Genomic DNA, 13634 nt, shown 5'->3' on the forward strand with positions numbered 1-13634 from the left:
ATTTATTTATTTCTATATTTGCTTGAAAAATGGCAGCTTAACGTGTCAAAAGTATTTATAACAGACATTTTCTAATATGGCTAGTTCAGGTTTGGTTGATTCCTCAGTTGATGGGTCATTTTTTTAAACAGATTTAGCTACTTTTATGATTAATGAAGATACAATTTACATTTTGTCAACATACTTGAGTCAAAAGGAATAGATCACATTTATTACCCTGAATGTCTATATTTGCTTGGCTTCTAAAGAAAAAAGGTAGTATGACAGTGTGAAGGATGAAAAGAGAAGCTCTCAGAAGTATTCACAGCAGACGTGTAAGAACTTGCAATCCTCCAAGTTGTCAGGCACTGTGATTGCGATGGATTTCTTTCTCTGCCATGACTTCACTATTTATCGCAGAATAATTAGAAGTATTAGGGTGCTGTATTTCAGAGAGCGTAACAGATGTGGTTTCTTGTCAAGTTTGCTTTGCGATGATCACAAAACCCCTCAATCTCACGGCATAGAGGTGCAGTTTGTTGTGTTTTCAAATACTGTAGTTTTACGAGCGACAACACAAAGCCTCTAAATCTGGGGGCTCATGTAAATAAAGGCTAATTGTGGACAGCTGCATGTATCGGCTGACATTATGACATGTTTGTGGTGAAGTATGAATTAAGACAATGTTTGTACGGCCTTTTCTTGTATGTTTATTTGTTCCTTTCAACAAGACGTAAACCAATTGGTGGCAGCAGACGTGTAGACATGAGGAGGCTTCACTTCCCCCCATTGTTTGAAGCGGTCAGATTGAAAAGTAGTCAAGGTCACGATTGGAAGAAGAGGAACATCTGTTGGGCTTGTTGACAAGAGTGTATCTGCGTTTTGCTACAATGAAAGTCGTAGATGTAAATGTGTTCGGCCTTCAATAAATAGGGTGTGACCTGCTCTGTTTGCATAGAACTGTAATGGATTAGGCTTTTCAATGAGTAATGGCACTTTAATCGCACTTAGCAGCACTTATGCATCATACTTTCATTCATATTGACATACAGGGCTGTAACCGCAATAGACATCGAGGAGGACTCCACTTCTCAGATTAGTTTAGATTTGCTGGATTCTTCAGATGATGGTTATTTCTTAGATGCACATGTCTTATTGTTTTTTTTTTACTGATTCATATTTACTGGTATCTAGGATATACATTTTATGTATAGATCCTTTTAGTATATTTATTTCAATTTCTTTTTATGTGAAGAACTTAGAGTTTTGTCCCTAACAATCATGTGCATCCACATGCAATTAAAAAACAGACTTATTACACTATACATTTTGTAAACTGATTAAAATTAAAACTTTATTTTACTAGTTTATACATATTTTATAACAATGTCCTTCAGCTGTTTTTTAACAGCCAAAAGTTAGTCTACTTGTGCAACCAAAGGGCATTCAGGGTAACAATAGAGTTGAGGATCCACATGCAGTTTTATTAATAAGAGTGGTCAGCAGACAATGGTCAGTAGGTACAAACAGGAAAATAAGGGAAATCCAGAAGTGTAGTTGGAGTCACAGGCAAAGAGGTCAATCCATGCAGACAACGTTAACAAGGGTACAAGGTAGCGGTCAAACACGTGATGACTAAACAAGGTGAACGCTTTGTAATGTTACAGGTATAAACCAAGAAGACTCAACAACGTGTGTCAAAGTGAGGTGTATTAATACAGTAGTCCTGGTCATTAGTCCTTACGAGTATCAGCTGTGTGTGTACAATCATGGTTGATCTGGAACAGGTGTGTGAGCGTGGTGCCTGATGGGAAATGTAGTTCATAAAGTGACAGAATTGTAGTCTGGGTGATGGTGCATCTTTACCAGTGATCATGACAACTTGACTTACTGTATATTGAAATATGCATAACAGTCTGGAAATGTGATCAAAATGTGAACAAATCAAAATGTGCTTAAAACAGTGGGATTAGGATTTGATTTTTTTTGCATTTACTGTAGTTAGCTACCACTAGAAAGACAAAAATGATTTTACAATTTTTAAACAACTAATTTAGTTTAATTTCAAAATATTTAAAAAATAGCATTTAATTTAGGTAGTTAACCTGAAAAAAAAACACACAAAAAATAAAACTTTTAACGCATAATTTTCATGTAATTTAATTAAGAAATAACTAAAAATTTTATTTAATTAAATTAATATAAACAGGATAAAAAATTACACAACACAATTTCATAACTAAAAACTGAAAACTATTTATGCATTTTGACATGTTAAATCTCAACAGCTTTTTGGATGCTTGAAAATGTACATTTTTGGTAAAATTTTATCTTCCCGGTGGCCAATCTTTATTGATTGCACATTCCACCAGTAAGAGTAGAGTGTGAAGGTTTAATTAGCAGAGTAATAGTAAAGTTTTGCTTAAAATATTGAGTTATTACCATTATTGGTGACATATCAGAAGTCAAAGGAGAACAAACTGTTTGTGCGCATTTCTCTGGCGCATCTGTGACCAAGAAAGCAAGTCTTTGTGATGTGACCTCAACTCACCTGTTTCCAGCAAAACTGTTCGCGAGATCAATATATATGGCCAGGCTGATATAGCCAAAACTTTGGTCACTTGTGCTTATGACAAATACCGGTTTCAATTGAGCTAGCAAAAAAAAAATCATTGGCTGTGGACAATGTGAAACATGCATTGTTTTCTGACATGTCCACCTTTACCGTCTTTCCCACATCTGGGAGAGTTACAGTGTAGAGAATCCCCAAAGAAGAGTACCACCCAGACTGTTGCATGCTCAGAGTGAAGCATTGTGGTGGATCAGGGATTGGTTTGGGCTGCAATATCATTGCATTCTTTAGGCCCAATACTTGTGCTAGATGGGTGCATCACTGCTAAGTACTGCCGAACCATTCTGGAGGACCATGTGCATCCAATGGTTCAAACATATCCTGAAGGCGGTGTTGTGTATCAGGAAGATAATGCATCAGTACACACAGCAAGGTGTTTTGATGAACATGAAAGTGAAGTTGGACATCTCCCATTGAGCCACCTTTGGGGTGATTTAAAGGAGCGAGTCAGGAAACATTTTCCTCTACCAGCACGTAGTGACCTGGCGACTATTCTGCAAGAAGATTGACTCAAAATCTCTCTGGCCGCTGTGCAGGACTTGTATCTATCATTGCCAAGGCGAATTGGTGCTATTGCCACAAAAAGAGGCCCTGGAAATGAAGGAAAATGTCAACTCTGTTACTCTCTGTAACTGTTACTGGTTTAAAATGTTTAACAATAAGTTAAACAACAATGAGTTGAATCAAATGTTAAACAGTTTGAATTATTTTACATTAATAATGGATTCACTATACTGTAAGTTATACATTTGTTGCAGTAAGGCAAGCTAAGTTTATTAGCACATTTCATACACACTTTCTCTTTATATGGCTCAGTGGAAGCATTAAAGGGATGAACAGGAGAGGTGACAGAATTTAACCTCGACCTATGGTCACCTATACTGACATAGTAACCTCTCCCTTCAAGGTAAGATTTAAACCATTTGCGGACCAACCCAGATAGCGCAACTCAGTTTTCCAACCTATTAAAAAGTATGCTGTGATTGACAGTGTCAAATGCAGGACTGAGATCAAGCAATACCAACACTGTCAGTTTGCCTGAATTTGTATTTAGGCGGAAATCATTGATTATCTTTATAAGGGCTCTCTCTGTACTATGATGTGCTCTGAAACCAGATTGAAAATTGTCTAAACACCCTTTAGAGCTTAAGAACTTGTTAACCTGGTTAAAAACAACTTTTTTTAACTTCAGCTAGTACAAAATGCAGCTACCAGAGCTCTTGCCAGGTCTAGAAAATATGATCATACCACCCCAATTTTATCCTCCTTACACTGGCTGCCTGTTAAGTTTTGTATTGATTGTAAAATATTACTTCTTACCTATAAAGCTTAAATAATCTAGCTCCGGTTTATCTAACCAACCTCCTGTTTTACTACAATCCAACCTGCTCTTTAAGATCTCAAAACTCAGGGCTTCTGGTGGTACAGAATAGCAAAGTCGAGTAAAAGAGGTTGAGCCTTCTCATTTATAACTCATTTATTAAACTCTGGAATAGCCTTCCTAATAATGTCCGAGGCTCAGACACACTCTCACAGTTCAAAACTAGATTAAAGACCTATCTGTTTAGTAAAGCAAACACTCAATGCATCACATAGTGGTATGATGCATGAATGTGCTAAACGCAGGTTTCTGTATCTCGTTTATATACACTTTGAACAGCAGCTACGCTAATTATTCTCTTTATTCTCTATTTCAACCTAGGGATACTCATCCCAAGACCCCCAGAGATTATGCAGCTCCACTCATGCGATCCATGACCTGTGAAGAAATGATCCCAAGGTTTCCACAATCCCGGACCAAGCCTTAGCAGCTTTTGTGGTGGTCATGGAGGAGTAGAGAGCATGCGTCTGATTCCTGTGAGACTCCAGGGAGAGACGAGTCTTTGCTGACGTCCAGCGTTCTCCAGTCTTTGGCGCCTAGACTGCAGCTCTGCACAAGACGTTTAGCTAGTGAAGAAATGGTCGTGCCCAACTAAGCCTGGTTTCTCTCCAGGTTTTTAATCCTTCACTTTTGTCAGCTGGTAAAGTTTTTTTCCTCGCCGCTGTCACCACTGGTTTGTATAGTTCAGGACTTGTAGAGCTGTGTATCGATGGATTTGCTCTTCAGTGTTTGGACTCTCGGCAGTAAATATTAAAACACATTGAACTAAACTGAACTACAGCATTGAAAACTGAACTGACACTGTTTCAATTCACTATAATTTTCTATGTGAAGCTGTTTTGACACAATCTACATTGTAAAAGCGCTATAGAAATAAACATGAATTGAATTTTTCAATGATTTTGTTAATGAAAGGGAGATTTGAAATTGTAGCTGAAGAAAAAACATTCTGAATTTGTGCTTGCACTCTTGCCTCAGTAGCAAAAAAAAGTCGAGATTGAATACTCTCATATGAAAAAGTGTTGGTGGATTTTTTTAGTCTATTTCTCCAATGAAAGCGTATCTCTTACCCTCATAACATGCTCACTCGGGATCTTTAAGCGGTGTCTCCTGCAACATGTTTCCTCCCCTCTTTCTTTCTTCCCTCTATTTCTTTTTTTCAAAGAGTGACTCATGATATTTAACCTGGCCTACTTTGCCGAGCTCCACCTATAGCAGCTCCCTTTCGCTCTCAGTAACAGAAACATCTCAGATCCGCAAAACTCAGAATGCAGGCTGGGGGGAAAACATGGTGGTCTTTCAGTCGAGTCCATCAAACGCAATTGATGAAACTGGCAACAGAAAACAAAATAGGCGACATGGGGTTTAGAAAAGGCTGTCAGTCAGCATAGGTGCGGTGACCCGGAGCGCTGAGGCTAATGTAACACGTGAACAACACGAGAAGGTCCCAAGCTGGAATGTGCCTCTGTGTACATGTTTGCTATGAGCTGCCGACTCTCCGTCATGGTCCGCGCATGTTTTTGAAGTCGAGGAAGACTTCTCAAATTCAGCCTTTTGAATGCTTGTGTATGTTATTGCATTTGTTTGTATTTGGAAAGAGTTTTTAGGAATGGAGCTGATCATTGTGTAACATTGAGTCATTATTTCAGATTTGGAACAGTTTATGGACATTGTATCGCTGCATTTTCAATGTTTGTTTTTGTTACTACAAACGTATAATGTTACAATGTTACTACCAGTGTTAGGTAGAGTTACTTTGTTTGTTTTGGAAAGAGTTCCTAAGAATGGAGCTGATCATTATGTAACATTTAATCATTATTTTATGGATTAATTCTGCATTTTACATTGTTGTTATTGTTGTTGTTATAAAACCACACATTTAATGTTACAATGTTACTGTCAATGTTACTTTTAAGGGAAGGTTACTTTTAAAAGTAATATTACAATCTAAGGTAACTAAATGTTTTATTTAGTTACTTTTTAAGGAAAGTAATGTGAAAGTTTGGTAACAAAGTATGTTTTTTTATTTTATTTTAAGATTAGGATAGGAGCGACAGGGTGGCTGAGTGTTTAGCACTGTCGCCTCGCAGCAAGGAGATTGCTGGTTCGAGTCTCGGGTCAGTTGGCATTACTGTGTGGAGTTTGCATGTTCTCTTCGTGTTCACATGGGTTTCCTCTGGGTGCTTCCCCACAAGTCCAAAGACATGCACTATAGGTAAATAAAATAAACTAAATTGGCTGTAGTGTATGAGTGAGTGTGTGTGTGAGAATATTTCCCACTACTGGGTTGTGGCTGGAACGGCATCCGCTGTGTAAAACATATGCTAAGTTGGCGGTTCATTCTGCTGTGGTTACCCCTGATGAATAAAGAGGCTAAGCTGAAGGAAAATTAATGAATGAACACTTTAAAAAACATTGAGTTATTTATTTAACCCAATGGTTGAGCATATTTGGTGCTTTGTTGGGTATTTTTACCCTAAATTAGATTTAATAATAACTTAACCAGTTGGGTTAAATATTTGGTGCTTTCATTCATTCATTCATTTTCTTTTCGGCTTAGTCCCTTTATTAATCCGGGGTCGCCACAGCGGAATGAACCGCCAACTTATCCAGCACGTTTTTATGCAGCGGATGCCCTTCCAGCCACAAGCCATCTTTGGGAAATATTTGGTGCTTTGTTGAGTTTTTGTTTGTCTTTATTTGGTTATTTATTTAATAACTCAACCAGTTGGGTTAAAATTCTAATTTCAACAGTCAACTCATTTAACTGACCAGAACAGCTGTATTAATATGCATACATAATGTTGTTTTGTGTCGTAAAGTTTATTTTTATTTTTTGTAAAAAAAACAATGAGTTAACTTTTTCCTTAATGTTCTCAACAAAAATCCATTGTGGATTTGTGGAACCCAGCATTTTTTACAGTGTAACTTCAACAAATGTCCCAGTCACAACCAACACCTTTGACCTATATTGCAACCTATATTCAGTATATCAGTAAAAAATGTGAGAATGTGTATGTAGAGAAGAATCCCAAATTGACATAATTTGGAAAGAATGCACTTAAATAATCAAAATATGGTTTAATTGTATGCTTGGGGTGTTATGATAATTACCCATAGAAATACGTTTTTGGTTAATCTTCTCGGAAAATTTACAGCTATTAATGTTTTTCTAAAAACATTATTAAGACAGCTCAATAATATGGAGCACCAAAATCTATTGATTTTGACATCATACATGTTTCAGATGAAATTCTAAAGCAATGTTCCCATATTGTCACATTTCAAGTGATAAAGGTTATTTTTGCATTCAAAGCTTAAAAAATGGTTGTTTTGCATGACTGCATATGCAGAGGTTACATTTTCATAACCTTATTGGAACATAACAAAAATGTTTTTAAAACTTAATTTAGCTTGTTCTTGGAACATATTTTAAGTTCTCTAAAACTTACAGTATGAAAGAATGTTCTTCTAGTAATGCTTTTAGAACATTAATTTAATGCAATGGTTCAGAATGTTAGTGCTAAAATGTTTATCTAACATTATTTATGTTTATAGAATTTTGTATAAATAATACATTAAATTAAATGTTGATTCACATAACCAAGCAAAAACATATTTTATTTCATATTTGAAATTTAAAAGATTTTTACAATACAAGAAGGAAAATAATAGCATTTTCAAAATGATTAGAAACATCATCAAAATGGTTTTAGAATATTGTAACAATAAAGTTTTTACAAAGTTCTAAATAAAGATTTATCCAGCAAAATGAATTAAACTTTAGATAAATAGTAGTCTACACTCAATATTTGTTATCTTAAGTGTTTTTGTTTTTTGTTCTTCCATATTTGAAGTATTATCTGCTCATTTAGGAATGTACAGTGAACATACAACATTCCCATAATATTTGTTAAATGATAAAATGGAAGTTTCCCTTTTAGGTGACACAGTGGTTCAGTTGTTAGCAATGCCGCCTCACAGCAAGAAGGTTGTTGGTTCGAGGCCATGTTGGCATTTCTGTGTAGAGTTTGCATGTTCTTCCTGTGTTCAGGTGGGTTTCCTCCGGGGGCTCCATTTTCCCCACAGTGAAAAGACAGGCATATAGGTGAATTGGATGAACTAAATTGGCCGTAGTGTATGTGTGTGAAAGTGTGTGGGTGTTTTCCACTAGAAGGGCATCCAAATGTGTGAAACATATGCTGGATAAGTTGACGATTCATTAAGCTGTGGTGACCCCTGATGAATAAAAGTGAATAAAACTTAATTTAGCTTGTTCTTGGAACATATTTTAGGCTCTAAAACCTATTAACAAATGTTCTTCTAGTAATGTTTTAATATCATTAGTTCAATGTAATTTTTCAGAATGTTAGTCCCAAAATGTTCATCTAACTTGTTTTATATTCGTTTCATGCAAAAGTAACAAATGTAGTAGGTTTGCAAATGCCATAAATGTTGCATTTTATATTCATGTAACCAAGACCAAAAACATTTTTTTATTTTTAGTTTAACATTTTTTAATATTTATAAATCTTGAACCTTAAACATTTCAAAAATATTCAAAAATAAGGTTTTCAAAATTTAAAAGGAGCATCATCAAACTTTAGGTAAATAGTAGTAGTTTACTGAATATTTGTCATCTTAAGTGTTTTTTGATTGATGGTCATCTACAATATTTTAAATATTACCTGCTCATTTAAAAATGTATAGTTAATATACAAAAGTCCATTCCCAAATTGTTTTAAAATTGTTAAAACGGGATTCATCATTTTACATTTGCACAATTAAAGATTAATATAAAAATAATAAATAATAAATGCTGTACATGTGTTGTTCATGATTAGTTCATTTTAGTAAATGCATTAACTAATGAACCTTATTGTAAAGTGTGACCTAAATAAGGATATTCAAAAGAAGTGTTTTTATAATTTAATGAGAGCATCTGTAGAATCTTCTTAGAACTCACTTAAGCTGGTTCTTAGAACATATCTTGTAGTAGCATTTATAGAACATTAGTTAAATTATAAAGCTCTCAGAACATCAGAGCAAGGTCCTGGAAGTTTTTTTTTCAGTTAAATGCTCGTCTTTTAAAATGTTACTATTTGTTTCAAAATGTTATAAAATTCACTTTACATTCAAATAGAAAATGCTGTTATTTGTTTGCAGAATATTCAGTAAACATTCAAAAGTAATGTTTGGCATTAATTCACCTTTGTGCAGTCTTTTATAAACATTCTCAAAAAGAGACATTTTTAAAGTTTAGGGTCCAAGAACACTTTTTTTTTGTTAGCTTGGGTTGTCATGAAATAGCTTGCAAGACAAAGACATCAGTGATTTGTTCATTCACTCATTTTCTTTTTGGCTTAGTCCAAAATTGAATATTTTTCCCTAACATAAATTTGGGCTACTAATTTGTGGACCATTATCTAAAGTTTTTTGTTAGATTAGCTCAAAGTTTGGCTTCAATACTGAAAAATATAATATATATGAACAAATATAATATTGTACAGCCTCCTATAGAAAATAGCCGACACTGTGGCTAAAGACAAGCGCTATGTGAATTAAATAAACTAAACTGGTCGTAGTGTATGTGTGAATGAGTGTGTATGGATGTTTCCCAGTACAGGGTTGCACCTGGAAGCGCATCCACTGTGTATAACATATGGTAGATAAGTTGGCGGTTCATTCCACTGTCGCAACCTCTAATGAATAAAGGGACTGAGCCAAAGGAAAATGAATGTTTGGCATTAATTCACATTAGTGCAAACAAGACTTTTATAAACGTTCTCAAAATTAGACATTTGTAAAGTTCAGAGTTCAAGAACACATTGTTTGTTAGCTTGGGTTGTTATGAAATTGCTTGCAGGACAAAGTCATCAGTGATTTTATTCCAAAAAATGCAGATTGCTATCAGAGAAAGCGCACAATCTGAGATGTGTTGTAACTGTGCTTGACTGATTCAGTATTTCAGATCAGTTATTGCAACAATATAAAGTTCCAGTGTTGTCATATGTGTTGGGTTTGCAGCTCTCTAATGCATCTCCTTTGATATGGCATTAGCTGACTGAAGCAGCAAACCATTCCCCAGGAGGCTCTTGTGTCATATGCTTCTTCTTTTTCTCTCTCTCCGTCCGTCTGTCTGTCCTCAGGCCAACAAACTTCATGCTGGGAGCTTCAAATCCCATAATTACAAAGCTGACAGTTAACACGCAGGTAAGCTCCCCTCGCTGACTGGCAAAGAATGCAAACATCTTGAGCGTGGGGTGGAGAGACGGAGATGCAGGGCTTGCTGCAGGTGGAGAACTTCTACTTCTCCAGATCTGCTAGGGGTTGTGAGGGCATCAGTGACAGGTTGGTTTACCATATGCTGAACACTAGAACTTAGAGTTAATAGAGCAATCTTATCTTAAATCAGTGTAGTATCTTGTGTGTTTCCTATAAGGTAATGCATATATAACATGATGTTTGATTGGTAACTTCGCTTTTAAATATAAACTTTGTTTTGAGGTGTCCTCCTTATAGTGCTATTCATTTCAATATTAATTAGTAATATACACACTCAGATATAAAGCAACAAAATCTGTCGATGGGGTGGACATTGATGTCTTTAGGGTTCACTTTTGTACCATTTAGGGTTAATTTCTGTACCCTAATGTACAATTTGGTACACATTTGTATTTTTTTAGATATTAATTTGTATCTTTAAGGACCTGTCATTAAAAAATATATAGATTGTTTTATGAGTAACACCATGTCCTTTTTCAAAAGCCCTCAGTTTAAAGGGATAGTTCACACAAAAATGAAAATGTACTCACTATTTACTCACCCTCAAGTGTTTTTTTTTTATCAGTTTTATGTTTTTTTTCTGTAAAATAATATTAGAAACTGGTAACCATTTACATCCATATTAGGAAAACAAATATGGAAAGTAAAATTTGGGTGGTCCTTACCACTGACAAAGTCCAGAATTTGGCCCTTACATGAGCCCATTTGTCCCATTATTGACAGCATGTCATCATAAATTTAAGAAGGCTTTAATACAAATTTTATTTTTAATTATTAAAATGGATAAATTCTGACTGAGGAAATGAGTTTATTATATACTCATAGGCTACAGTTTTTGATTTAAAACAAGTTTTAACAGATTCCTAATTCTTTATTTTTTAAGACAGTGATGCATGATTATACATTTGTATTTTAAAAATAAGTATTTTCATATTTCTCTATTCTATTATTTTAATTTAAAATTCTAATCTCGTAACATTATTTAATATTTTACCATTTAAAAATACAATCGTAAATAAATCCTTTGCTAAAAGCACTTTGACAAATTAAAGGAAATATTTTTGTTGCATTAAAAAGTGTGATAACGATCACCATCTGACAAGCTAATCCAGCAAAGAGTAGTGCTTAAAATGTCATTAAAATGCAGTATTTGAACCTCATAATTTAATAGAAAATTAGGCTAATAACTAGAAAAATGTCAATTTTTTAATAAGAAGAGCCACCACTGTCAATAGGCTGGCTAGGGTTTACAGTTAACTGCATTTAATTACGTGCATTAATTATAAGTACAAGGAACGTGCTACAACTGCACATTACTATTATACGTTTCTTTAGTCTTAACATTCACAGACCAGTTCAGATAAAAACAAAATAGTATATTATATATTCATAAGGTTCCAAATAGGTGCATCAAAGGGACGTCAGCACATTACTGGTGTGCTTTATAGCTTGCATTGGCTCCCAGTTCAGTCCCGTATCCTTTTTAAAACAGTCACACCGGCATATAAAGCTCTACATGAGACCGCTCCTTCCTATATCTGTGACATTGTCTCTCAGTATACACCTTCTCGCTTCCTGCTGTCTGCTGATCCTCTCACCCTTCAACAACCACCCTGTAGACTTAAATCAATGGGAGAGAGAGCTTTCTCTGTTGCTGCACCTTGGTTATGGAATGCTCTCCCTTACTCAGTAAGAAATGCTTCCACACTAGCTAGTTTTAAGAAGATACTAAAACTCATCCTTTTTAAGACTGCATTTTTAGATTCCTGATTATTCTGTGTTTATGCTTTAGAACTTTTTTTAATGTATACTTGTATTTTATTGCATGTTTGATTTCTCTGTTGTAGCGCTTTGGGTCTTAGAAAAGTGCATTATAAATAAAATGTATTATTATAGTTCAACCAAAATACAATTATACTCTCACTGTGCATTTCCAATAATTTAAAAATTGTATTTTTTTAATTCCCACTGTGAAAAAACATTATGGCATTTTTTTCGGTATGTTAATTGCATGGAACTTTTAAAGAATTTTTTTTTTTTTTATATACGAAATTGTACAAAGTTTCTTTGTGTAACCATTGAACTAAACTATTTTGTTGTAGCATACTATTTGGTTATTTTGGTTATTTTAGGAACATTTTACTGTTTTAGGAACCAAAATTTAATTGCATCTTATATTCTTATACTTATCCACTTATCTTGCATCACACTCTTTATTTAGATAATTGTTACATGAGAAACATTTAAAATTCAAACCTTTTCATTACATCATTTTTCTTTTTATGAAAAATGTATGTTCACCTTACAGTAAAAAAACTTGATTTTGCTGCTTGTTCAAACTACTTATTTAAGTGAAGTTTTCAAACTAATTTTGAGAGGAGCATGTGATATGATCATGGCTGGTTTCTCATCCATAATCAGCAATAATCCAATCAGATTTATCAAAGCCTACAAATAGACCGATTTCATCCTATTGCCTTATCTTCATTTTGAAAGAGTCCCTTCTTCCACCCCATCTCCTCCTTTTACCAGGGGAGCTCGCCAGATCTGATCTTGGACCCCTCTTATGCTTACTGACCAGGCTCAGGGCTCTCCTGCAGCATGTCAAACCTGCTAATAGCATCAAGCAATATCTAAGTGTGAACTCTTGAAAATGAATTGAAACAACACAATTCTTAAATTGTTTTTTTGACACCTTAATTATTTAATATTTAATCTACTTCATTTTATATATTTTTAAAAATGATTAAGTTAACTTAAATGATTTGTGTTGGGACAACAAGAAAAACTTGTATGTAAGCCAGGATTTTTTTTACTAGTAACACAGTGTTGTTCTTCAAAGCCCTCTGTTTAAAGGGATAGTTTGTCCAAAAATTTAAAACTATTTACTCACCCTCAAGTAGTTTCAAACTTTGATAAGCTTATGTTTTTTTTCTGTAAAAAATATTAGAAACTGGTAACCATTTACATGCATAGTAGGAAAACAAATATGGAAAGTCAATGGCCACCCTTTACCAAAATTCTTCCAAAAATCTGAATAAAGAAACTGAAAACAGCTTGTGACAAGTGACGTATAATGTATTACTGAATTTTCAGTCCCTTTAAGTGTTTTGCAGCATAACAATTTAACTTTCCATATTTACATAAATTACTTTAAAATTAGCAGAATCTGAGATTTTGCATGGTATTTAAATAATTTGTTCACTTTCTCACATGAAGCAATCACAGTACTTGAAATACAGGTCAGCCCTGATAAGTTATCTGATGGTGCTGCCACTCTCTCTCTCTCTCTCTCTCTCTCTCTCTAAGAGGCGAATGGCAGCTTCTTATCTCTCTCAGGTTCATATCTTTCACTAA

General features: G+C 34.5%; 1 long non-coding RNA gene across 1 annotated transcript; it reads left to right on the forward strand.

The window, feature by feature from the left end:
* Positions 1-5226: 5226 nt before the first annotated feature.
* Positions 5227-10707, forward strand: LOC137487340 (uncharacterized). Its single transcript, XR_015506349.1, has 3 exons — positions 5227-5558; positions 6031-6207; positions 10142-10707. It is a non-coding gene; the product is annotated as an uncharacterized LOC137487340 (long non-coding RNA).
* Positions 10708-13634: the final 2927 nt, after the last annotated feature.

The sequence above is a fragment of the Danio rerio genome, chromosome 13 (genome assembly GCF_052040795.2).
Source record: "Danio rerio strain M-AB ecotype USA chromosome 13, GRCz13ab, whole genome shotgun sequence".
Lineage (NCBI taxonomy): Eukaryota > Metazoa > Chordata > Actinopteri > Cypriniformes > Danionidae > Danio > Danio rerio.